Source organism: Chiroxiphia lanceolata, chromosome 3 (assembly GCF_009829145.1).
Source record: "Chiroxiphia lanceolata isolate bChiLan1 chromosome 3, bChiLan1.pri, whole genome shotgun sequence".
Taxonomy (NCBI): Eukaryota; Metazoa; Chordata; class Aves; order Passeriformes; family Pipridae; genus Chiroxiphia; species Chiroxiphia lanceolata.
Genome location: NC_045639.1, coordinates 96280455 through 96307524, shown reverse-complemented (window position 1 = coordinate 96307524; position 27070 = coordinate 96280455). Strand labels below are relative to the sequence as shown.

The window sequence follows — 27070 nt, the reverse complement described above, 5'->3', positions numbered from 1 at the left end:
GCTTCAGGGAAAGGGAAGTATATATTGAAAATGCTTCACTGCTTTTTACTCCCATTCTCATTTGGAGGGCAGTCGGAGGAAGCAATACAAAATTGAAAAGCCTGAAGAGGAAGGACCAACATGGCATGAACTGTTAATACCATGTGTTAAAGGATGTGTCCTTTCTTTTTGTTGCCATAAAGACTTGGAAAGCGTGTACAATCCTGAGTGCCTCTGCTTTAGGACTAGTGATCCATGCTTCATATACCTGAGTATGAGTCTTGATGATGTATTTGCACTAAAAATATATATAATGATTCTTTACAAAAAGTCATTAGAATTTGTTGCCCAGTGCTAAAATTTTCTCTCTCTCTTGTTTCTATGGAAACTGTAATACTTATAAGACACAGTAAACAAATGCAGGCAGCCTCCTCTTTAGCAGGAGATTAATTTTATTAATATCTGTCCAAATTAGTCTGGTGGCAGGTATTGTTCATTTAACCATCCAAACAGTAAAGTATCTATTTTATTTTTACTGAAGACTTATCTTCCAGCTTTGAGGACTTTTATTTGCTCTTAAATCATTTTCCTGACCCAGTGGTGAGTTGGTGTTTGCCAGTGGTTACTGCTGGTAATATTTGCTTAGCTCAGAGGAAGGTAGAAGTACGCTTTTTGCTAGCTAATACAGAAAATAAAAGCCTCTTTTGCCTGAGATTCTTCTGAACATGCTTATATGGCATGGTCTTTTGGGGCATAGCTGGAAAGGCACAGCCTGCTTTCTAAGAATGAGACAGCCTTTTGTGGAATGAATTATACCTCACAAAGTGGAGTGTCATCATCTGGAGCCATGCACAATTGAAGTATTTTACTTAGCAACAAGTGCTCTGTATGTTCCAGACTGCCAAACACAGCAGAGGCAGTGAGGAGGCTGACCTCTACCTCCCCCTGCTCTGCCTGGAAGGAGTTGCAGGCAGAAACAGCCAGTGCATCTCCTGCAGTGCTGAGGACCCTGTGTCTTGCAAACTTCCTACTCACTGATGGTGATACAATGACATTCCTGCATGATTGCTGATCTTGTCTTCTGTTTTAGAAATGAACCTTCCTTCTGTAAAACCAGTTTCAAGGTGACTTATGCTGAAAAACGTAGTGAGGTTTTCAAAACATTTTAAAACTGGACAAATTGTTCAGGTGACTCAGTAAGTGCTATGCCTATGCTGTACTTCTGGAGTGGTTTATGGAGAGTGAAAAAGTCAAAGCTCAAATACTCAAAGATAGGAATGGAGAAGCCTGTTTGGTTTTCACATGCTGAAGAGACTGCTGGCACTCAGGTTACTTGGAATTTACTCTGAACTCTTCCCCTGGGCTGCAGGATGGCAATGAGGCAGTCACCTTTACTTCAGTTTGTAACATTAAATGCACTTCAGAAAATTATAGAGCTGCCATAGCATAAGCAAAATACTTTTTCTTTGCTATGAAAAATTTATGATGCTTATTTCATTGAAGTCCTGCTGTGTTAAGTATTTAAGAAAATCAGTTGATAACTTTATTTAGTGTTAGTAACTTTTAAAAATGCTTTAGAGAAACTGATGGGAATGGGGTAACTAATTAAGGAAAGCTGTTGATCTAGAGAAACACAAATCATTGCTCAAACCTTTATATACTGATGGTGGTGGTAGACAGTAAAATCCCAATTTGTAGGTTTTTCTTTTCAGATTCTTCAGCAGCATTTTGAATATCATTGTTGCTACAGGGACCGAGATAACCTATCTGATAAGGAAACATTTTGGATACAATGGTGACAAAATAGTGCTCCTCAAAGGCACAGGATACTATGATGTCCAATAAGAGGTAGGCTGTTGGATGGTGCTTAAGTTATTTACTTTGTGTGCAAGCACAAGTGTCTTGGTATCATCCAAAAGAGACAGCTTCTTTAGGTGGGACATCACATTTGACAGGAACCCTTCAGATACTTTCTACCACTTCAGAGAGACTGGCTCTGTGAGGGATCCTCCCGTACTCCTTCATAACTATGACGTCAAGATGTAAATGAAGGTACATCAGCCTGCATAGGCAGAGAATATGTTTTTGAAGGAGATAATAGTATTTTATTTTACTTTTTTTTACACGGGGAGCATATTATATACCTTCAATATAATTGTCTTTCCATTTCTTGTGTTAACTTGAAAAGAAATAGGTTGCACCATACATCACTCAACATATAAACAGGGCTTAGAAAAAAGACAGAGAAACACCTTTTACCAGGACCTGTAGTGACAGAGCAAGGGGCATTGTTTTTAAGCTGAAAGAGGGTAGGTTTGGATTAGGTGTAAGGAAGAATTTGTTTACAATGAGAATGGTGAGACACTGGAGAAGGTAAGTGGTGAATGGCCCATCATTAGAAGTGTTCAAAATTAGATTGGTTAGGGCTTTGAACAACCTGATCTAGTGAAAGATGTTCCCGCCCATGGTAGGGGGGATTGGACTAGATAATCTTTGAAGAATCTTTCCAACCTAAACCATTTTATGAATCTATGATTTTTTGGTTTTGGTTGTACTTCTTGTTATTTGAATTAAAATTCAGCAAAGGGTAAACTGAGATACATTTGATTGCTTGTCCTTTTAATTGTCGTGAGATTCACCTTCATATCAGAAGGCAGATTTTGGCCTTAAGGTGGACATCTTCAAAATATCAACCTTGTAGCCATGAAGATATTACTCTGTTGGAAAACATTGCAAGTAATAGTTGAATGCATTCATTGTTATCTGCTAGAGCTCATCTCTGACTTCTTTATTCAACTAATTTATGTGTGGGGAAGCTGTGGTTTTCTTTCTTCTTTTGAAACTCTATCATTTAAGTCCTTGTGGAAGACATCCTATGCTATTTTATCATTTTTATTTTGTTGAGTTGTAATTCAAGAACATCACAGATCATCAGATACATTTGCTAATGTTTTCTGTTTTCCTTTTCCTTACGACCTTTCATTACTCAGCATAGTCAATAACTCAAATCTTCTCCATTGTTGGTAGTTATTTTCATCCTTTTTATTTTAAGTTTGGCAGCTTTATCACTAAATTAGATATTTTTCTGATTTTCATACCTAATGTTTTGCAGCTCCCTGTAGTTTTTTTTTATTATTGTCTCTAAAATTTTGCTGCCTTTGTTTTTGATCTTCTAATTTTGTTCTTTGTAACTTATCTTAATTTTTATTTCAGTCTTCTTTTTTAATCACGTAAGAAACACTTCCTAGGTTGTTATTCACTATACTTACACTTGATTAATGTAATTTTTTTTGGCTAGTAGATTCTTAGCTATTTGACATTCTGTAATGCTTGGCTGATTCCTCTGCAAAAATCTTTTAGCATCGTGTCCTGCAAGTTATTGACAAATTACTCTCAACAGTAAAATGCAGAGCATCCTTAACTGTCACTGACATCTTTGCTTGGCGTTATGGGAGACATATGGCTTCCTACAAAACTGTGTTGTTATTTAACTTAAATTTTGTTGCCTTCCTGTTGGAGTTTTTGAACTAAGGTATAAATACTGTACCATAAATATTTCTTTTCCCTTTCAAGGAATCTGATGTTAGCTTAACACTGAGCATTCCAGGAGAACCTGTGAGGTTTAGCTTGCAGTAAAAATATTTTGGTGTTTCATTCCTCTCTGCTTCCTCCTGGCATTTGAATGTGTGCACAGCACATTCAGTCTTGAATTTTGTCTCAAGCCACGTGAATAGGATGGCATGGAAGTGCCAAGAATAAGCTAATTTTGCAGCAGAAATGATGGTACAGGTTCTTTGTTGTTGTTGTGTTGCTGGCAGGGCAGTTGAACTCGATGATCTTTAATGCTCCTTCCAAACCAAAACATTCTGTGATTCTATGAAAACTCTGTAAGTGCACCAGTATTATATCAGTATTCAAAGTAACAATCAGGATTACTCCAGTAACAAATTAGTTTCCTTTGATATAAAAACTGAATTCTGTCTCCTTTTTTTTGTTAGTAAGGAGTTACAAGTTTAGACTCTGTAATGGGTTTTCACATGTTTTTATGACAGTAGGTCTTGTCATGGAATCATAGAATAGTTTGGGTTGGAAGGGACCTTAAAGGTCCTCTAGCTCCAACCCTGGCATGGGCAGGAACACCTTTCACTGGACCAGGTTGCTCAGAGCTCCATCCAACCTGGCCTTGAACGCTTTCAGGGTTGCAGAAATTTTCTTCAAGGTTTTAGTTAATTTCAGCCAAATGTGTATAGAGTGCTGCAAGCTGTCTGACTTGATGTAGATGTTTTTAAAACCATCACTCCATTTTAACAGAATTAATGGGTTACACACTGGTTGAAAGACAGATCTCAAACAGTTATTGTGGTGGCAGTGAAATAGAGCTGCTTTTAGAATGACTATGCAACAAGCGGAACAAGGTTCAGCCCTATTTAGCACTAAACTGGAATTAAATATGAAAGAAAAATCTTCTAAAACTTATATCTGAAATGAACAATTGGAACACCATGAATAAAGTGTGCAGTTGTCTAAATTGATCTCATTTGCGTCCACAAAGCTGGACACCTTTCAACAAAATTGTTTCAGTTTAGGGAAAAATGAAATGGCCAATTGGGACCAAGAAAAAAGGTCACGAAACTAGAATAGCAAAGAATATCTTCTTGGAAATTTTAACTCTTTCTATTCTGTGGGGCTGGACATGGGATGTTTCAGGGTCATGCTGGGAGTTAAAGGGCTCACTTCCTGATACAATATTTAAATAGAGGACTAGTGAACAGGAAGACTGTTTCAGCATTACAAATGGTGTTCATTATATTAGTACATGACAGTTTTCTTGCTTGTCTTTTTTAAGTGACCTTGAAAAGCACAGAGGCATGCGGAAAAGAGGGAAGAAACCCCTTAAGGTCTGGGTAAAGTGCTTTACAGTCAGACTCAGTTTGATCTTTGGCTTTCCAGAAACAGAGGTGTATTTTAGCTGAACCAGATAAGCATCACTCCATCATCAAATACAAGGTTCTTCAATTTCTCTGAGAAAAGCAGAACAAGACAACTGCAGATAAGGGATTTTTTTTGCTATGGTGAAAATGGTGATGGAAATGGCTGGATGGAAATGGAACACCCATTTCCTGTGGCCGATTCTTCATCTCTGAACAGCTCCCACTCAGATCTGTTCTGTCTCATATCTGTCATACCTGAGGAGTTTTGGGTTGATCCTTTCAGCTCAAGAGGCCAAGCCTGTTGAGTCAGAGGTGTATTTCTAGAATATTGGTGAGACATGCACTACAATACCGAGTCAAATGATAACCCTTTTGAACACCAGGCTTCTTAGACTTTCTGACTTCAGTTTATGGGAATTTTCAAGGTACTTATTCAAATATCTTGATAATGCACTTCAGATAGATGTAAAGATCTTTAGATGGGCCACTTTTTTTATTTTCTTGTGTAGCTGCACTGATTACCTTTAAGACTAATTGCTGTTTGAAAATTTTCCTTAATATAAAACTAGATATTAGCTGTAGCACTACATTTTAAAAATTCTGAATTCCCTTTTTCCTCTCTGTATTTCGGCTACAGAAAATTTTTTTCATTCTTACTGTGTAAAATTTTTTCAGGGCATTGGTGTTCTAGTGGCCACAATATAGAAGATGCTGCTGCCAGTATGACCATGACATACCCGTGGATATGTGCTTCTTTAAAAGGTCATGATTTAGACACCAAGTTGACTCGAGTTTTGTGTAAGATGTAGATGTCTGTGGAGACATGGTGATTAACTATATGATTTAATGATCCTTTCCAGCTCTTTGGGAAACAATAAACTGTATGTGAGTTGCTTTTCTGGTAATTAAGGGCTTCAGGAGCAGGCTGAAATGATTTCTTCATCACACCCTGTTACCTGTACAATGTAGCCTGCATATTCTCCTGAAAATTACACTTAAATTATTATCTTCTTCCCAGCTGTTTGTAACATCAAAGCTTTTAACTTTTATCTTGATGTTATCATGGATGGATCTTTCAGTCTCTGAAGCGATCAGAGATCACTTGTTATGCAGATGAACAAGCTAAAGAGCAATTTCATAGCAGCAAGTCTGAATGAATCAGAAGTGCTGTGAGGATTAACAGGATGTCAAGCTGTGCCTTGATGAGAAGTACACCCATCCACTAGAGCCATCTTTCCCCACTTCCAGTGATCCTGTATCACAAAATACTCAAAAAGTTTTCTAATCTAGTTTTGCATAAGAGTAAATGCATGTACTCTGTCCTAACTGCTGAATCCAAAGTTAAATTTTAAAAGTTTGCAAATATTACATGCTTATGATGTGTATGATGAATGGGATCTGCATGGGATTAAGTGCTGAGACACATTTCTCAAAACATTGAAAAGTATTTCCTGAGCAGAATAGTGCAGTATTTTTCCCATTGCAGATTAAAATTATGTCATTGTTACAGGGGGTCTTGTGCACATCTTTAAATAATGTTTATAGGTAAGGGCTCAGATTGTTGCCAAGTTGTTTATGAATTCAGGTTCAAAGTTATTTTAAAAACAGAACCCCTCATTTGTTAAAAGTATTACAATATCATTGCATTTAGTTCTGTTTCTAGGAAAACATCAGTCCTGGTAAATCAGAAACATGTAAATTAATTTAATGTGTTGTGATAAAAAGATATCTGTTAACTAAATAACTGCATCATTAGAATCTGAATCAACACATCTGCAAACATTTCACATGGACAAATCATACAACCAAATAAAGCTGTTCTGATTCCTCAGAGGTTACAGGATTCCTGTACAGGAAAACATTTTGGGATTGATTTTCAGATCTTATTAATTTCGTTGGAGATGTGGTGGATATACACTTAATCTCACATTTGAGAGAAATAATTGGGAAATAAGGAGAATGTCTTATTTTCTGTCAGAGGTGAGTTACTTTATTACACTTCATTGATATGATTATGTGTAAGCTTCATGGTCATTCAGTCACAAAAGTTCAGAGTCTTATCGAAAAATTGTCATTTTACCAGTCACACCCAGACTGGAAAACCAGTAACTCCCATAGTGGGATGGATTGCAGAATAACTTTATAATGTTCCTATGCTTTAAGGATTTTGTGAAATATTTCTCTTCCACACAAATATGAAGACCAGTTTTCCTATGAGTTCTTATATTCTGATTAGCCTGTTGTTTAAAAGTGAATCTACCTTTGTAGGCTGGAGGCATTGGCAAGGCAGGGTCCATGGCAAAAAGATCAGTTGAAGGCTAGTGCAAGCCAAGATTGTTGGCAACCTTTTAACTGCATTTTATAATGGGAATGATAATGTGTGCTTCAGAGAGTGCAAATTTTAAACATTATTAAAAACTAAAAGCAATTACAGTGACTCAGAAAAAAATTAAACACAATAATTGAAACTAGAAAACACTATAACGAGATTATAATGGTACAATAATAATAAAAACAAATAATAAGCAAAGGAAGATTACACTCAAATATGTAAAGCTCCTGATGATAGCTAGCGAAAAGAATGGATAAGATGGATAGGGAACATTTTGGAAACCTGATGAAGCAGTAATTAGCTGTGAGCTGTGCTGCAAAGACACTACAAGTAGTAAAAAACTGCCCTCTTGGAGAATAGGGCCAAAATTTACCAAACCTGAGCTGCGTCTGTATGTTTGCTGTGAGTGTGGCAAGAGGAGGGCAACTTGGGGCTGCAACCCACTTTTGGAGGGGGGGAATCTAAAAGCAGGACATGTCTTGAATTACTCATTAAACTAATTTCCCATAGTACCAGTTCTGGCCTGTGATAATATCCTATTTCAGGACTGATATTAGAATCCAGAAGTGAGAAATTGAGCAAGAGAGAAATGAAAATATTGTTTTTCTTTGTACTTTGGTACCTCCCAAAGGTCTTCTGGAACTTCTGGTTACTCTTATTAATGTTTCTACAAATGTACCGGTGACAGCACCACAAACGTGGGCTAACATTGCCAGAGTTATTTGTGCAGCTGCCTCCACAAGGGCACTGTTGAGAGGGGTGTGGCTGCCTGTACTCACCAAGAGTGATTTATCGATGGTGACACGGGAGGAAATGCTCCTGAGCTGGTCCGATGGATCCTGTATTCCCCCACTGCTAAGCTCATGGAAACATCTGTGTGAGCACGAAGTGAAGGGGAGCAAAAAACCAATCTAGACTAAAACTCACTCTTGTAATGTATATTAATTCCCAGTTGTGCAGCTGCAAGTCCCATTGTAAAGCCACAGGAACCAAGTGGTCAAATATTGGGGTGGCAGAGCTGCCTCTCAGCACTATTGTATGAGGTTCCAGCTTCCAGCACTTGGAGATTTGCAGTGTTAGGTATTGATAGAGATCTATTGCAAAGTAAAGAGTTAACTTTTTTTTTTCACTAGATCCAAAGCTGTTTTTTCTCCTCATGTCATGTCTCTCAGATTTGAATCCAAATAACAATGTTGTTTACACTGAAAGGAGAGGTACTTTGTTTTACCCAGAATTGCAAAACTTCAGGATTTTTGTTTTTACAGGGCCAGTAGCTAGATATTTGTGTCCCTCACAGTAGTTTGAGATGAGCTCTTTTTCATCTGAGAGTATATACAGGCTCCACTGCCTCAGTGTATTTTTTACACAGATTTTGTGTTGACTTGTTTTTCAGATTGCTTCTCTGAGCTCTTCTTTTCTCCTTCCTTTTTCTTCCTTTCCTGTTTCCTTTCCCATTCTCCTTTCCTTTTTTTTTTCTTTTTAAACTAGAAATGACAGGTATGTTTTCAACCAGGCTGTAAATATGGACCTAGGCTACATCTGTACTAGCAAACAAAAAATTCTGTTAACAGATACAGAGATATTGTTATTTTCCAATCCACAGATTTTAATATTTTCCATATTGTTAAATTGTTAACTTAGAGGGGTTTTCCACTGCATTTTTGCTTGGGACCAAAACTATCTGTGTCTCAGGCAATTGCTAGACATGGACACATGTGGTAGCTGAGGCTAAGGACAGGACACATCAGCAGCTTCTTGGATGCAGCCACTCTATTTTGAAGGAAAGAGAGTTTTCCAGAGAGTTGTGTGGACAGGCTGTGTATGTTGCCCTCACAGTAAGTGAATGTTCCTTGGTGAATTTTATTTACTGGTGTTGATGTGGCACAGAATAGGGATATTGGGGTAGGTTGTGTATGGCCTGTGGCCCAGGTCTGTCTGCAAGCTGGATTCAGAGGTTCTTGCTGTCATAGTAGAAGAATAATGCTGAGTATCCTAAATTCCAGATGATGATCAGGTCAAGGCCTTCATGCGCACATTGCACTAGAAAAGCTGTTTGACAAGGTGTATGTCTGTGTGGAAAACTTAGTGCCTGGAAGAAAAGGCACTCTGTATATGATTACCTCTTGGTAATCATATGCACACTTAATAATAATAATAATAATAATAATAATAATAATAATAATAATAATAGGCATTGCTCATACCTGGTCATTGAAGTCTCTCAAGAAAACTCTTAATATATGAACAAGAAGCTCATATGCCCTGAATTCTTTTTTCTTCACAGTGGTCACACACACATCTGAGGTCTTCATGTTTAGAAAGCAGTCTTTGTACTTGATGTTTAAAAAAGCAAACGAAGCTGACAGTGACTCTGTTGGAAAGCAGAGACTGTAAAGGTCTTTTTCAGTTGGTAACTGTTAAAACTATATTTTCTGTGCTGATTTTTGGCCATTTTCTTCAGTCAACCACTTTTTGTGTGTTCTTAGCATCATCTTGGCACAGTGATAGTGCCTCTGCTGGGACTGGTGGGAACTTGGGATTTGAAAAGGGCATGGATACTGAATCATGAACATCTTGTATTCTGATGAAAAATATATACAGTGTCTTACAAGTTGCTCTCAGGAGAATTTTGCTTTAATGTTATAAAGACACACTATTAATGCACTGGGAACATCCATAAGAATAGCCAAGGATGGACTAGCAGTACTGGGAAAGGGCAGGATTAGATCCTGCTGCTGTCCTGCCAAGACAGGGGTGCCCCATGCCTCAGTGGTTGCTCTTGTGTGTCCTCTAGAGATGCCACATTCTGCTAGCTTGTTCTCAGCTTCTGTGAAATGAACCTAATTAAAACAGGAATATACATTTTATAGTGGGGCTATATGTAACTGCCTCTATATTTTAAGGAAAGTGGCAAAATTGCCTAAATAAAACCAGAAAATTTGCAGGAAAGCAGTAGTTTTTCCACTCACAGATTTATTGCTACAGGGGTGAAAATTATAACCATGTCACCTAAGCCAGTGACATCTGGGTTAGTTGAACTGTTTTTGTGTCCTCATTGAGCAGCTCAGTGCTGAACTTTTTGACACAGAGGACACTGTAGAAACCTCCAAGACCACCTATGACCAATATTTTTTACCTGACATACAAAACCATACAGTTAGAGTAAGAGACTTTCGTGTGCAGCAGGGATTTGCCTACAGCATTTTAGCTTTTTAGTGTATGAACTCTTTTCTCATTATTTCGATTTACATAAATGTGGATTACCATTCACATAAATTAAATTAGGTAATTTTGAGTTAAGATGCAAACAGAAAATAAGTTTCTCAAATTTCTGTCAAATGTTTAAAATCTTCCAATTAAATGTTAGTAAGAATCTTTTTCTTGTTGTCTGTAGTATTATTTTTTCTGTTACCTTGGAATAGAAGAAAAAAGGACATATTATTGTTATTTCTGTTAAGGTCCCATACACATTCTTCATGACACCACCTTAATTTTGAATATCACAAGGTGATAATTAACTGTCCTGTTAAATCTGTGCCCAAAAGCCCAATCCAAGTAAGGAAAATACCAAGTGCAAATTTCTTTCAGTGAAAACTTGAGGACTAAGGAAAAAGGCATTTTCATATTCTTACATTAGTTTTGTTAATTAGTGTAAGTATCTCTCATCATCTGATGATTTTTGTGGAGATATCTAGAGAAGTCTCAATTTTATTACAACATGATTTTAGAAAAAAGGAAAAAAGCAGAGGCAACAAATATTATTAATTTCAGTGTTCACAATGCTCTGAAAGTTGAAGTAAAAAAAGAGGGCAGCTTGTGAGCAAGAGAGGATGAAGCTTTACTTTCAATCATATTAGAGCTGCAGCTACTTTACTCCTTTGCACCCTTTTGCTATATAGGTACGCAACTGGACTGGAGGAAACCTTTGCAAGCACGTCTGGATGCATAACAGAGGTGCAGAAGAAAACATTCTCTTTAATTAAAATGTTGCCCATTACAAAGTAGGAGCCCTATGGAGAGCAAAAGTACAGTGAGGTTATAATTAGCATAGCTATACTCAGTTAAAGTGAACATCCAGCATCAGAAAATTATATATAACTGACTGAACTCAGCATCTTTAGGTTAGGTATTAGAAAGAATTTCTTTACAGAGAGAGTAATCAGACATTGGAATGGGCTGCCCAGGAAAGTAGTGGATTCTCTGTCCCTGGAGGTTTTTAAGATGAGACTGGATGTGGCACTTAGTGCCATGGTCTAGCAACTGCAGTGGTAGTGGATCAAGGTTTGGACTTGATGATTTCGGAGATCCCTTCCAACCCAGCTGATTCTATGATTCTATAATCTTGAAAATCAGGTTGTTAAATCAACTTTAGTGACAGGGAATTTGATGTTTAGCTCAGTTTCTCCCACCACTCTCACCAGAGGCCAGTAATCTATATATTATACCTAAATCATCTATTCTGGCTCTTGTTCCTGAAAGCAAAAAAGTGCCCTTTAATGATATTTAATGAGCATACTTGGAAACCTTAGTCCTAAAATAAGGAGAAACCATTTTCCATCCTTACTAGTTCAAGCAGTGCTTCCCTTATAAAATAGAATCACAGAATCCTTGAGGTTGGAAAAGACCTCAAGATCATCAAGACAAGCCGTTAACCCAGCACTGCCAAACCCACCACTATACCATGACCCTATGCACCACATCTACACCTCTTTTAAATACCTCCAGGGATGATGACTCCACCAGTTCCCTGAGCAGTCTGTTCCAATGTTTGACAACAAGAATTTTCCTAATATCCAATATAAACCTTCCCTAGTGCAACTTGAGGCCATTTCCTCTCATCCTATCACTTGTTACTTGGGAGAAGAGGCTGACCCCCACCTCACTACACATTCCTTTCAGGCAGCTGCAGAGAGCGATATGGTCTTCTTTGAGCCTCCTTTTCTCCTGAATAAACAACCTCAGCTCCCTCAGCCTCTCCCCATAAGACTTGTGCTCCAGATCCTTCGCCAGCTCCTTTGCCCTTCTCTAGACACACTCCAGCACCTCAATGTCTTTCTTTTAATGAGGGGCCTAGAACTGGACACTGGATGCCAGGTGCGGCCCCACCAATGCCAAGTTCAGAGGGATGATCACCTCCCTAGTCCTGCTGGCCAGACTATTTCTGATACAGGCCAGGATACCATTGGCCTTCTTGGCCACGTGGACACACTGCTGGATAATGTTCAGCTGGCTGCCAACCAGCATCCCCAGGTCTTTTTCTGCCAGGCAGATTTCCAGTCACTCTTCTCCCAGCCTGTAGTGCTGCATGGGGTTGTTGTGACCCAAGAGCAAGACCTGAAACTTCTCATTGAACCTCATAAAATTGGCCTTGGCCCATCGATCCAGCCTGTCCAGAACCCTCTGCAGAGCCTTCCTACCCTCCAGCAGATCAAGACTCCTACCCAATTGGTGTGATCTGTAAACTGAGGGTGCACTCAGTCCCCTCACCCAGTTCATTGATAAAGATAGTAAACAGGGTTGGCCGCGACACCAGTATGTGGCAAGTCTGTGTAGAGAAACCCACAGCTTCATTTTAGGAATAATTCTTGTCTCAAGTTTTCACCTTGCCTGTGCAATTGTCATATGAACAAGTATCTCCAACAGGTTCTTCTTTCTTGCATTCCATGCAACTTTTGTCTGTTTTCTGGCTAACAACAGAGAACACTTCCCATTTATGTTCAGTCTACGTGAAACATGTTGTTTCTTTTCTTTACAAATACATGACAGATTCCCTCTATCCTTTTCTCATCTCTGCCCCTTCCTTCTGCTCTATGTTAGTGTCAGGTGTGAGTTCTGACTTGATCTAACTTCTGTGTCATCTTGGGCAGTGCTTGCTAGTAGATCCTGACTGCTGCCTGCATTGAATGGAGATGTTTGGATCATTATGAATCCCTTTGCTGCAGTATGATGAGTTCATTGTGGTGGTCCAAGGATTCTGTCACTGCTCAATGATGCAAGAGCTTTAGCAACCAGTGCATTGCTTTCATCCACCTTTTCCTTGAAGTAAAAGCCTTAGGAACAAATACTTTTTCTAATCTGTAATTGAAAAATCCTATTTGTTTTCTTCAGTTCTGTACAGAAAAATGATGATTGCCCTGTATCTAAAGCGCCAGTGCAATGCCATTTCATTCAGCTGTTAGCCACAGCTCCACTGTCCTTCAGTAAGGAAATGGCTTCTTCAGCTTCCTGCTCGAAACCTAAGTTAGTGCTAGATGGGCAAGCAGTATGTATACACTCAGGACAGTGCATAGCAAACAGGTAAATTAGCCAAGACGAGGCCCAGTGCACAATGCAAAGGAAGATGTTGATAACCAAGAATGCTTTATTAGTAAAAATTGATCAAACTTGTGAGAAAACCACTTGGTCATCATGCATTAACTTCCTACAGTATGAAAGAAAACTGGTGCTGGTTCTGCGTGCCTGTTCATTGCATACATTTCCAGCCTGAGACTCTTCAGTACATCACTAAACAGTTGCAATTTGCACTGGATGAAAAACCTGTCCTGAAGTAAATCATCCCGAAACCACCTATTGCAGGACTCAAACTATCCTGAATTGGTTAATGCCATTTTCTACAAACTCCCAACAGGCTGAAATGAATCAAGACATTAGCATGAGTTTGTGGGCTTTAACTTATGACATCCAGACAAGAGATATCCCCATCATATAACTTTTCTCAATAACAGAACTATCAAAAGCCTTGCATTTCAGACCATGTACTTGCACATAGCAAGATACAACCTACTTTATTCAGTGCACCAACTAGCCACAAGACAGATACTGTAAGCTGTTGTTCTTAGCTTAGATACCTATTTGGAGATCTACTGTTCCTATTTTGGACTCAAAGTACACTTTTCAATGTGTCTCTCCTCCAGCTGCACATGTGAATAGGTGATTAATAACAGGTTTTCACGTCTATCCATAATTCATATTTTCCTAGTCGGACCTCTTCTCTTGCCTCTCTATATTTCACCAATAGGTGGTGTGGAAAGTGCTAATAATTCTTTAAAGATTCATTCAGATCATAGCTTTATTGTAAAGTAATTCTGGCCTGGAAGAAGTTACATAATATGATACCAGCTTTTAAATTTGTAAATAAAATAAAAATACATTCAAGTGTCTTCACCAAACAGGGCATTTGACCAAGACTTCCTTTTACCTCAGCCATTCTTTGCTGCTCTAGCATTAAAGAAAATTTTTTGGAATATGCTATTGTACACAGCTGTTTGGTAGGAGGAAGTGGGGGTGTCTTCAGAGAAACACATAAGTTTTGCATGCAAAGATTACTATTTTTGTTGTGCATTAATATTCAGTTTTGTTAAAGTGAACCAAGAAGAAAGAAGTGCTGTGATGAGCAGATTCGTGACAGTTATCAATTGACTGACAGTGTTTTCCATGACTAAATGTTCATGTTTAGTATATGGCCTGCACAATTAATGGCACTATATACCTCTTCAAGAATAAAATGAAACCCCTGCAGGGATTTCTTTTTTTTTTTCCTGTCCACTATTATTTTGTCATGCTTTATTATTCCCGAGTCTCTGTATCACGAAATGTGAAATTAGATTTGTTTGGATTTATCTAGTCGGCATTCTTAAGCTTTGTGACATAAGAACTATGAGTTGGATGTAAATGTTATTTATATTCATTTAGTACTTCAGCAATACAGTCTTCAGTGTATAAAATAACCAGGCTTAAAGAACAGAGTTTAGACAGAGTGACTAATAAAATATGCTTTCTCCTTAGAGGTGAAATGAATAACTACTGTCTAGTCTGGTAATTGTAACTGTCTTGCTCTTACTTGCTTCTCTCCTCTCTGTATTCTGTCCAGGGTTGTCTTCCTCCAAGGCAGCATTTGCAGACTTGATCACTAAAAGGTGGTCTTATAATGCCACTGGAGTCTGGGCAATGGAAACAGTCCTAGAAATATTATGGTTCAAGCATTTAAGCTGGCTTTTACAATCTCTCTTCTTTCTCTGTTTTTTCTTTTTACTATTTTTCCTTCCCTTCTTCTCCCATAATTGCAAACCATTTGGTAAACACAGGCTTGAAAATTCAGTTGGAGCAGAAACATTGGTAGGTTCTTATTTTTTCTTGAAAACTGGAAAGTGAGAAAACTCAAAGAGAAAAAGCAGACTCTGCCGTGGGTGCTCCTCACTTGTCCCATGCTTAAGGGGAGGGAGGAAGCATCTCTACAAACTTCTGACTTGGAAATTCATGAAGCGTTCTGTATTTTTACTGGCTATTCAGGAATATTTTAGGAATATAGTTAGGTCATGTAGAAAGAAAATTAGAGAGACAAAGGCACAATTTGAACTCAATCTAACCACTTCTGTTAGGGATAACAAGAAGCGCTTCTACAAATACATCAGTAGCAAAAGGAGGGGCAAGGAAAACCTCCATTCTTTATTGGACATGGGGGGAACATAGTCACCAAAGGAAAAGGCTGAGGTATTTAACACCTTCTTTGCCTCAGTTTTCAACAGTAAGACAGGTTGTCCTCAGGACAACTGGCCTCTGGAGCTGCTAGACAGAGACAGGAAGCCGAATAATGCCCCTGTAATCCAGGAGGAAACGGTTAGCGACCTGCTGAGCCACTTGGATCCTCACAAGTCTATGGGACCAGATGGGATCCACCCAAGGGTGATGAGGGACCTGGCAGAAGTACTTGCCAAGCTGCTCTCCATCATTTACCAACAGTCCTGGCTCACTGGGGAGGTCCCAGATGATTGGAAGTTGGCAAATGTCACACCCATCCACAAAAAGGGCTGCAAGGAGGACCTGGGAAACTACAGGCCCGTCAGCCTGACTTCAGTGCCTGGCAAGGTTATGGAGCAGATCATCCTAAGTGCAATCACACAAAACCTACAGAATGGACAAGGGATCAGACCCAGCCAGCACAGGTTTAGGAAGGGCAGGTCCTGTCTGACCAACCTGATCTCCTTTTATGATCAGGTGACCCGCCTGGTGGATGAGGGGAAGGCTGTGGATGTGATCTATCTGGACTTCAGCAAAGCCTTTGACACCGTCTCCCACAGCACACTCCTGAAAAAGCTGGCAGCCCGTGGCTTGGACAGGGGCACTCTGTGCTGGGTTAAGAACTGGCTGGAGGGCCGGGCCCAGAGAGTGGTGGTGAACGGGGCTGCATCCAGTTGGCAGCCGGTCACTAGTGGTGTCCCTCAGGGATCAGTGTTGGGCCCAGTTCTGTTACTGATGATCTCGATGAGGGGATTGAGTATACCATTAGCAAATTTGCAAATGACACCAGGTTGGGGGGGGGGCATGTTGATCTGCTGGAAGGCAAGAGGGCTCTTCAGAGGGATCTGGACAAGCTGTAGAGATGGTCTGATTCCAAAGGGGTAAGGTTCCACAAGGCCACTTTGGCCACAACAACCCCACACAGTGCTACAGGGTGGGCACAGAGTGGCTGGAGAGCAACCAGGTAGAAAGGGACCTGGGAGTTTGGATTGACAGTAGCCAGGTGAGCGTCAGTCTCTTCTCCCGGGCAACCAGCAGTAGGACAAGAGGGCACGGTGTTAAGCTCTGCCAGGGGAGGTTTAGGTTGGATATTAGGAAGAAATTTTTTACAGAGAGAGTAATCAGACATTGGAATGGGCTGCCCAGGGAGGTGGTGGATTCTCCATTCCTGGAGGGTTTTAAGATGAGACTGGATGTGGCACTTAGTGCCATGGTCTAGTAACCATGGCGATGTTGGATCAAAGGTTGGACTTGATGATCTCGGAGGTCTTTTCCAACCCGATTGATTCTATGACTCTATGATTCTTCTGTCTCAGAAGAGAGTTCAGTCATAATTATGTAGCCACATTCAGATGGGTCCGAAAAACCACCATCTGGCATGATCATATGGTGAAGTAAAGGAATATTTAATGTAGTGTGCTTCCTTTTTGTTGGAGTGAGGTTACAACATATTCCAAGCACTAGAATAAGCCCCGAGCTGGTGCCATCCCACTACCTGACCTCCAGGCATGGGCACATGAGACTGGCAGGGAATAAGTGCTATGTGACCCTTCGTGAATTTAGAAGAGCTGAAGAGTTGACTCGAATTATTGATGGATGAGGTTCCCCTGCAGGTTATGTCAACTCTGTGAACCTCTCACCTGCGCAGATCTTGTTCTGCTATGTCGCTTGTACCTACCACAGGACATGAGGGGTTGTGGGGGGAAGAGCTGGTGCAACGGTAGCCTTCCTGTGAGAAATTGTTCAGTCTGAGGGCAGAGAAGACCTCTTGCCAGGAACTGGGGTATCTTCTCTAAGTCTATGGAGGTAGGCTAACACCATTTGACTAGAAGAAGGTACTTTAGATTCATGATGTAGGCAGAAGGACTTCAGTCCCTTCAGGGAAAGGTAAGACAAAAGATTTTCAAAACGAGAATATGCTTTCTGACCCGAACCCCTTCTGTGATAACTTATAATGCAATATCACTAATAAGCCATAATTAGCAATGAAGTCCCTTCTCATTGCACCCAAGATTGTGCTGTGAAGAGTTACGCCTCTTCTCTTTGGAAAGTTGTTGGAGCTCTCCCCCTCCCCCTATTCTCCTTGAGCAAGAGCCAACAGTGATGCCTGTAAATAATAATAGACCTGGTGGGAATTGCCTGAACCAACATTTGCTTTCTCTTAAAGAAGGAAATAACTTTTTACTGAAGTCCATTGCTCCTTGGAAGAGCGGCCATGTTCATGTTGCTGCTTATAGCTTGAGTTTGCAGTTTGTTTTGCACAATTTGCCACTCTCCCAGTACCTTGTTAGACATTTTGTACCAGTCTGAAGAATAAGCAGTTGATGTCTGTCCTTTCACCTATGACTCTAAATAAAATACCTGCTCTGAAAGAAAAGAAAATTAGGAACTAGAAAACAAGTCAGCCTTTCAACTGAACAACAAACTTCAGTTATATGTTTGAGGACAGATTTTAACCCCAGTCTTCAACCACAATTCATCTGTATTTTGACATGCTCCTGGCTCAGAATGGACAAGGAACAATAAATACAGCTTCTGAAAGAGATCTTTCCGCTGGGGGGTATTTGTACAGTCCTCCTGTCTGTGACCTGAGAATCCCAGACTTGTCATAACTCCTGATAGCTGGACTAGGTCTTAAGTGCTCCCTTTTCTTTTTTTTTTTTTTCTTTGATAATCTTAAATATTGCTTTCATGGCACATTTTAACTTCAAAAAGGACAGTGTGGAATTTTGATATGCATTTTGCAGTCAGAGTAAAATATAGATATCAAGATGGAATTGCAGGCTTAAAGACATAAAAATATCAGTAATTCTTTTGATTATGAACCCAGAATGTCTATTGCAATTACCTTGCTTGATCTTTTATATAATGCAGTACATGTGATTTCCTTTAAATAATACTTATTTGAAATGGACTCTATCATTTAGGCAGAAAAAGATCTGATAATGATTTTAAAAATAGAGTCCTTTTTAGGAGAACTGTCCCTTTATCATTATGTTTCTAATGAACATCCGAGCCACATATTTAACAGCAGTTTACTTTAGTGCCATTTCCAATCCTCAGTAAAATATTTTGTTAATCTTATTGGAAGAGCATAAAAAATACTCATTGTCTTTAAGGGACTTTATATTAATTAAGATTAAATTGTTCCTTATTCCCTAATGTAGTGGTTCTGTAATTTTCAATCAGATGGTTGTAACTGTCTTTGTCTTTATATCTTTCTGTGCACTTTTCCTGACAATGGCTTTGTTTGGAGTAAAAAAAAATTTTTTACTTTTAAGAAAAACAGGACAAGACACAAATCACTTAGAGAGTTCCTGAAAATAATGATGATTTTTATACTGAAAAATGTGAAATCATTAAATTTACTACACAGTATGCAATTGTAGGCGGGAAAGAGACTGCTGGATCATTGGTTGTTGGATTTTTTTTGTTCTTTTTTTTTTTCCCCACCTGTTATGGAATTGATACGATATCCAGGACTCCAGTGAAGTAGCACAAATAAAAAGTCAATGTTTTCCAAATAGAATAGTCTTCAATTGTTTTTCTCAGAAAGGACTTCTTCCACCTCCACACTAATAAGCATTCTTCTGTGCTTCAACTAACTACCCACTCACTTTCTCTCTTCAAAGAATTGTCTGTCCCAATTATCATTGAGACTTTTCAGTCTCTCATTAAATTTGGAGCAGTAGGCAATTTAATCAGGTGGTGATCAGTGTGACATTACAGAACATGACCTTTAGAAAGTGTGTCTTACAAATTTGGATATTTTGTTTTATTAAACATACACTTAGTGTATGGTTAGTTAACAGTTCTCTATGGGGAAAAAAAAAAGTGACTCATAGCACTGTTATATGTAAAAAAATACAAAAGAAACCTTTTATATATATTCTTTGCCTTTAAATTGAAGTGTTATCTCTTACATGTAACACCAATATGAATTTCTACCACCCAAGTTTAAATCAGTCATGGAGCTGACTGAGGATGCAGGACATTGGTACAGCATCATTCCTCAGATGAATGCCACATTCTGGCTTATTTTTTCCCTAGTCAGAGTATCATCTCCTGTTGCTTACAGAGGAGGAACCCTCTTGCAGACGGAGGTTTTACATTGCGAGTTGTGACTCAGAGCGTCCCCGTGGGCTGTGGGAGCGGAGCTGAGGCGCCTGTGGGAGCAGCAGGAAGCGGAGGGGGTGCTGCAGCTGTCTCCCGGCCTTCTGTGGGGCTCAGTGGGCTCTGCTGTGCTGCTGGGGACACGGCGGCTTGATCAGCTTCTAGAGAGCCTTTTTCTGGAAATCCCTGAAGACTTAAGATACTGCTCCCTCAAAAAGTGTGCTTAAACTAGGGCCAGTATATAGAGTAGGAAAACTGCAAGGCCAAAACAAGTTTTGTGCTTGCGTAGCATGGCATAACAGTAGCATGGCATAAGCCATTCCATATGATTTTGACCTGTCTGTGGACACCAGGAGTTGGTAATTCAGAACAACCCTGATACCAATGAGACATTGAAAATTTAGTTTTTAATTTAGGAAATTTAATTGTGTAGTATAACCAAAATCTAAAGTGACTGTCTTTGCCTTGCATTCAGATGAAAAATCAGTTTGGTTGGTCGGGTTTTTTCCTCTCTGTTCATGAGACTACAAACATATGTAGTCCTTAAGAATTCTGGAATTTGAAGCCTTAGACTCAAAACCCTAAACCAGCTCAGATATGAGTCTTCTTATGGATAATCCAGAGCAGCTAAAGCTGACTACCCGTGTGCCATTTAAGAGGTTCTATATCTAGGTTCTGCATCACCCAAGGTGAATTGCAAATTGGATAGGTAGGATTTCACTTCTAAGAAGGTACATATATTGCTGCTTCTCCTCTAGTACTAATGTAATTATGTGGATGCCCTGGGGTATAAGATCCGGTATATTTTGTATCTCTTTTTCAGACATTATTATGCTCTGAGGATCTAAATATCTTTTTTATATGATGTTACATTCTGTTGTGCAACATTATTTAGTGCTGCCAGCCAGAAAGGAAGAGGCGATATCCTCTTCTGTGTATGCTGACCTCTGAATTCCTTTAACATTATCCTCATATGTTTTTTCAGCTAGGCCCACCTCACTTATCTGTATCAGAAATACAAAAGTATTTATGTCAAGGAGACAGGACTACAAGTACATTGGGAGGGCTAACTTAAAGATGTTATTGTTATTGCAGTTGAGGTTCAATTTTGATGACGAAATCTGAATCAATTCCTTGTAGGAAAAGAAGACCAATTTCATGAGATCAGAGTTAACAAAGGTGTACCGATTTCTTCCCTCTGTGGACTAAAGAAATTAATAAAAACCACTATGCCAAAATTTAGCATTCCGGTTCTATCCTTTCATATTTCCTGAGTACACTTCCAGGAAGAAAATTTGTCAGTTGTTTCTAAGCAACATGTCAGGCAGTGTTGCACTTTTTCAGCTGACTCTAAAATATATAAATTTTTTTCACCTAAATAGTGAAGACACCTATGTTGAATAGTGGGTTAGTTCGTAAAAGGCAGATTGATATCTGATTATTTTGGCTCCTCACAATGAGACTCATCTGAGAACACTGCTCATTAAAAACTCACACTGAAGTGAGAAAAAAAAAAACTGAGATTAAGAAACAGTATGCTTTTAATATCTTACAGCACCTAAAATTGCCAATAAGTTTTTTAAAAAAAGATATTGTGTGCAGTAGAGCGTGTTTTTAAGTATGTACCTTTATCCTTATTAAGATATGTCAATTACTGAATACCTAACACGAGATGAATTGAAGAAAGGTCTGGAGGAAATTTTACAGATGTCCTAGTCATGAGAAACTTTGCAAAAAGCTTGTGAAGCTGCCCACAGATTTGAAGCTGTGAGAAATCCGAAATGCCATGGATGACTGTGAAGCTACTTAAAATTTCTGAGGTTAATGGACTGCATGGTAGAGATTATGAACGTCTCTTTACTGCTCTGCTTTTACAGAACAGACTTTTCCTCTTCTAATAATGTTAATTATGAAGCATATGTATTCTGAGACAACATAATGGATGCTATTGTTCCATTTGTGAAAACACTTGGTGTTTACCAGTGCTGGTGAGGGGCAGCATATTGCATAATTCTGCTGTAATTAATTTTCTGTTGTACATAATACAGCACTACTTCATATACACTTCTTTTGCATGCCAGTAGAACATCACTGTTTTCTTCTTCACATTGGGATACACAGTAAAAAACTATTCCCACTTTTATTGTAATCAGGAAATCAAAGTACACCTCATTCCATGCCTTCATTATTTTACAAAATGAGTGATGGCTTTCTTCAGCCTCACAAGTATTCTTTCTGAAGAAAATCAGTCTGATCTTCAATATCTGAAAGTTTCAAATTACTATTTTTTTCTCCAACAGGTCTCCTATCTTTTTTCCCCTGCAGAACTAATTTGGACTAAACAAAGACATAAGCAAACTTACCAAAGGTTTGGCACAGACATAAGTGCTGGTAGATGGCAACAGCTATGAAAAGTAGAGTTCTACATTCAAAACAGTCTTAACATTTACATCTTCACTTTTTTTCCTCTGGGAAACGTGGATGAGTGTCTTTCAGTTTGGTCCTGGACATGCAAATAGAGCTATCTGAATAAAGACTACTGAAAATTAGTATTTTTCTGTTTTGGTGTTTTGTTCTTGTTGCCATGAGCAAATGAAGCCAGCAGACAAAAACCTCTTTCACTGACATACATCACAAAGTGCTTTCCACAGAAGGATAAATTTAATCAAATATCTGTTACCTCTATGCAGACAGATTTACTCTAAGATTTGAATAATTCCTAGATTTTTACTGTTGTCCCCTCACCCCCATGTTATTGATTCTGATTGTGTGGGATGTTCCCCCACTTCTGCTTTGAACTGATGGAAATATTTGGAATTGAGGAGGATTGTTCAGTTACTATTATGGGAGCAAAGTTTAGAATACAGTAGGGATTGACTACACCTCACTACTTCAGGAGCTGAAGATCTCTTTTTCTCTGATGTGTAAATCATACCAAATTCTAGCAGGTTCAAAGCTTAAGTAAAGTACGTATTCTAAAAATTTTGTCTTTTGAGCTGCATTTAGCCATTTCAGAAATACTGTGAATAAAACATTGCCTACCTCTGCCTTACAAGGAAGGAAGTATTGATTTGGAGACAAGTTCTTGAAGATATGCTCTACTGTTCATCACTCTGAGGTATTAAATTACAAAAAGCCCTACAATGTTCTGTTCCCTCATGCCCATCCCTAACACACCGTTTTACAGAAGGCTTAAATTATTAATATTACAACAATAAAATTCACAGCTACTGTTCAGCTTCTTATTTGGTTGCTGGATAAAATTCTCTCCCTACAGTGGTGTGCATACTAATTACTCATGTTAACAGATTGGGTTAAAGACATACCTCACAAAAATGGTGGATATAGAAGAAGTGAAAATAATAGCTCAGGAAAAACATGGAAGCTCTTGATGCTAAGTATGCCTAAAGTGCTGCAATTGAGGAAGAACCCCATTGGGTGCTCCTTATGTTCTCACTGAATGTTTAGTTTTGGCTTCTTTTGAATGATCTGTCTGCAAAGGAAAAAAGCAACCGAAATGCAAGCTTTGTTTCCTGAACTGAGAAATATCTTTTAGCCTTTTACACACACACCTTTTGAAAATGTCTTTTTAATCCACAGTTCTATTTTGGCTTGGACTCAGGTTTCTGTGACACATCTTTGAAGTTGTTTTGAGTGGTGTATATAGATATATAGATATATATTTAGTTTAGTACTGGCTGAAGATTATCCTGTTTCCAGTGGTCTATGCAAGATGGATCCAGTCCCTGAAAAATACCTTTGTAATAGAGAGACATCTACCCAATTTTATTATTTTCAGGGAAAAAAATTGTTTTCTGTGCCAGTAAGGCTTGTCTTGCCACTTCTTTAGAAGGATGGTCCCATTAACCCTCATGATTTGGGAAGTATGAACAAAGGCTACTGCTGCTGTGAGTACTCTTTTAGATAAGAGTGCTAAGAGTCTGCAAAGTGCAGGCTTAGTATCCCTTTCATTATTATGGTAGGTAGGTGTGCTCTTTAATGGGGCTCTATAGTGAAAAAATTCCCTTTTCTGACCCATTAGTCTACAGCTGATGGAGATGTCCGGGTACCACCCTTCTTGACCTGGGGTCTGTGGCTGCTGTGACCAACACTATGGCATGGAATGGAGTAGCAGAAGAGGTTATTTCAGGGATTATTGGAAGGGACCTACAATGATTATCTGGGCCAACTATCTGACCAATTCAGGGCTGACCAAAAGTTAAAGAAGTTATTAAGCACAAGCGTGTGATTAAGGACCTGTGTACATATATATGTAACCTGTATACTTTCATTTTGAACTTGAAGCCAAACAGATTTTAACTACAATACTTCTCTGAAGGCATGAAAGGGCAACTATAAAAATGTGGGAATAATACAGTGTATGTAGAGTGTGTGATTATGGTCATATGTAACCTTTATTTTCCCTCCCTGTTGACCATATTGCACGTTGTCACTGCAGCTCAAGGTCAGAGACTGTTGTGTACCTAATGCTTCACAGTCACGCTGGAGTCATCACTAAGAGTTGAACACTGAAAGTTTTATGAGTTTATGTCAATGAATTCAAGAAGGCTATGCTAGGCCCAGGTGTATTTGGTGTTCAGAGCAATGCTTAGGGCAATCCCCTCAAACAAGGTAATTCTGCTGTCCTGAGCTAAGCAAAAGAAACTATTAATGTTCAATGTGAAGATTCAGAGGTAAGCTATGGGTTAGGAAATGTAGAAGCACACCTATTCATTTAGTAGTTTTTGAATGCTAGGAAGTTAAAAGGTAGGAAAAAGATTAAATGTTTACTGTTACCAGCACACAAGTATAATGTAATATACCATTAATTTACCTTATTTGGTGGGGTTTTAAAGTTTCTCTCATAAAAGCCAGTGATGTGAGACTTGTTTTCTGTGCTACCTTCTATGGAATCCTTAGCTGGAGGAGCTGTAGGATTCCGGGTCATATGAAAGTCATTGAGCTCTTCCTAGTAGCTAGAAAGTCTTTCATTTTCTTCTGTATTTATCTCGCAAATCTCCATTTCAGTTCTGTACTCAATTGATCCAAAGTCACCCAGGAGGCAGGAACAGGGTCTCCTGGGTGTTCTGAATCTGGATATAGGACTCGACTCTGTAGTTCTTGGAAATGTATGGCCTCTCCAAGCATCCATCTCATGAAATAGCAATGAAAGGAATATATTCACTAAGATATTTCAGGGGTTAAGTAATTAATGTTTTGAGTAGCTTAATGCAGAAGCACTTTGTATGATTAAGTATTGATGTAATTCATTAGTTTAGGAATTTGATAATGTCCTTTGTGGGCTCCTGCTGTGGTTGTCAGGAGAATTCTGCTTGGCCTTCCCATGGGAGTACAAAGGACATTGTGCCCTGAACACAACTACAGCCCTTGCTTCAGTCTCTCCAAGAGAACAGGTCATATTAGCTGTTAACAAATTTCAGTTTAGTTGTAAAAATATTGGAACCCAGAGGAAATACTAATGCTGCTCGGCAGGACTGTGTCCCTGACTGTTCATGGTTCAAAGCAACTTCCTGTTTTCCTAGCACTCCTCTTAATCCTTGGGGCTAATAGATCAGAAACCTATCTTAAAGTATACCTTCTATAATTCTTGATATATAGCATCCTGAAATAAAGCTATAGAAGATTCTACCAGGTCTCCCCATCTGGTTCTTTGCTCCACTTGGGCTACTTGGGAAATGCCAAAGGGATACAGAGAGGGTCAGGCCCCATACCTGAATTCCCATCTAACTGCAGAAATAAAAATAGTTGTATGTGGTTGTGCAAATTTGTACACCTACACAATAATGGCTTAGTTTTTCAAGCTGCTCTTCCCCCTGAACATTGAAAATAAAACGCTACTTATAAATGCAGCGCTGACTGCATAATGTCTAGTAATCATACCAAGAGCAAGTATGGATCACTATCCTTTTACATTTCAGGAGTAAAGAGATCTCTCTGGTAAACAGATCTGTTCTTCAGCAAACAAAAGATAAAGTTGCAGTCCCTTGTGTGATAAACTCAGTAATCCTTTGTTATGCCAGACTCAGATTTTGGAGACAGCACCCTTCAATTACAGGGGCAAATGTACATTTGGATACAAAGAGTAGACAGTGAAATGTAACTTTTGGTGAAAAAATAAGGCCTGCCCTGTTTTTCGTACACCTTAAAGAGAAAAGGGAAGAGGGATTATTTCTTAATACAGTGCAGACATATTTCTTTCAAATTGATAAACTTTTGAAAGTGTTATTGCTTTCCACCTTGAGGCCACCACACTTACAAATGCCTCAAGTATTTTAGCCACAGGGATAGTTCTCTAATGTGTGAGAATCATGACTGTCTAACTGTAGGTGGGTAGTCACCCCTGAGCTTTAGATTTAGCCTATTCACCTATGCAAACGCTGAAACAGCTCTGTTTTTAACTTTTGTCCACTTTGAATCGGTCCACTTGCCCTCATCTTCAGCTGTTAGCTCTGTGCCTGGTGGCTGGCATGATGGAGGCTGATTTCAGATTGTGGCTTCTAGATGCTATGGAAACAGAAATAAATATTTTTACCTTTTTTTTTTATTTCATATTATGTAAGTGCATTAGTAACAATGCATGGCACAGGGAACGCAGTAATCGAATGTGCTGTGCAGAGCTTTCTCTTTGTTGCTTAGCAATTAAATGTATGCACGTAGCAGCAGCACTGACAAAAATGCTAATAAAAGGTGACAAGTTATATCGCCAGGAAAAATTATACAATTAAGAAAAAAATATCCGACAAGATACAGGAGGAGCAGCAAATGGTACATATGGATAGATCTTGTCCCTCCTGAAGGCAAGATCTTCAGGTGCTGACCACTAGAGGGGCTGAGATGATGGGAATAGAAGGTATCCATCCACATTTATAGCATGGGCTACAGACACACAGTTGTGCAAACATCATGGTAAGGCTTTCTGTTGTTGTTGATGTTGTTTCTTTATTATTTGTTCATATTTTTATCTGTAAAATGTCTAGAAACATGTTTTGTTTCCTTTGTTTCATTTTTCTCCTCAGCGTTCAGGTTTGCAGATTTTTCACAGCATTTCTTTCTATCGAATTTCTGACTTTCCTAGCAGATGCTTGTGTCACAGTGTAAGATTTTATTTATATAACATGATGTAATCTATCATGCTAATGTAAATAGAATTCTCTATAAAACTGGTTCTTTAAGAATA

General features: G+C 38.9%; 1 protein-coding gene across 10 annotated transcripts in view; it reads left to right on the top strand.

Annotated features, from left to right (window-relative positions):
* Positions 1 to 27070, top strand: part of DLGAP2 (DLG associated protein 2) — a 455535-nt gene that overhangs the window by 85424 nt on the left and 343041 nt on the right. Inside the window, exon 1 of one of the 10 annotated variants that reach the window (XM_032681602.1) lies at positions 26677 to 26799. The exons of the other annotated variants lie outside the window; for them this stretch is intronic. The gene's annotated coding sequence lies outside the window, so the exon portion shown is untranslated. Of the gene's footprint in view, positions 1 to 26676; positions 26800 to 27070 lie in introns of those variants that run through there. 10 annotated transcript variants of the gene reach the window in all.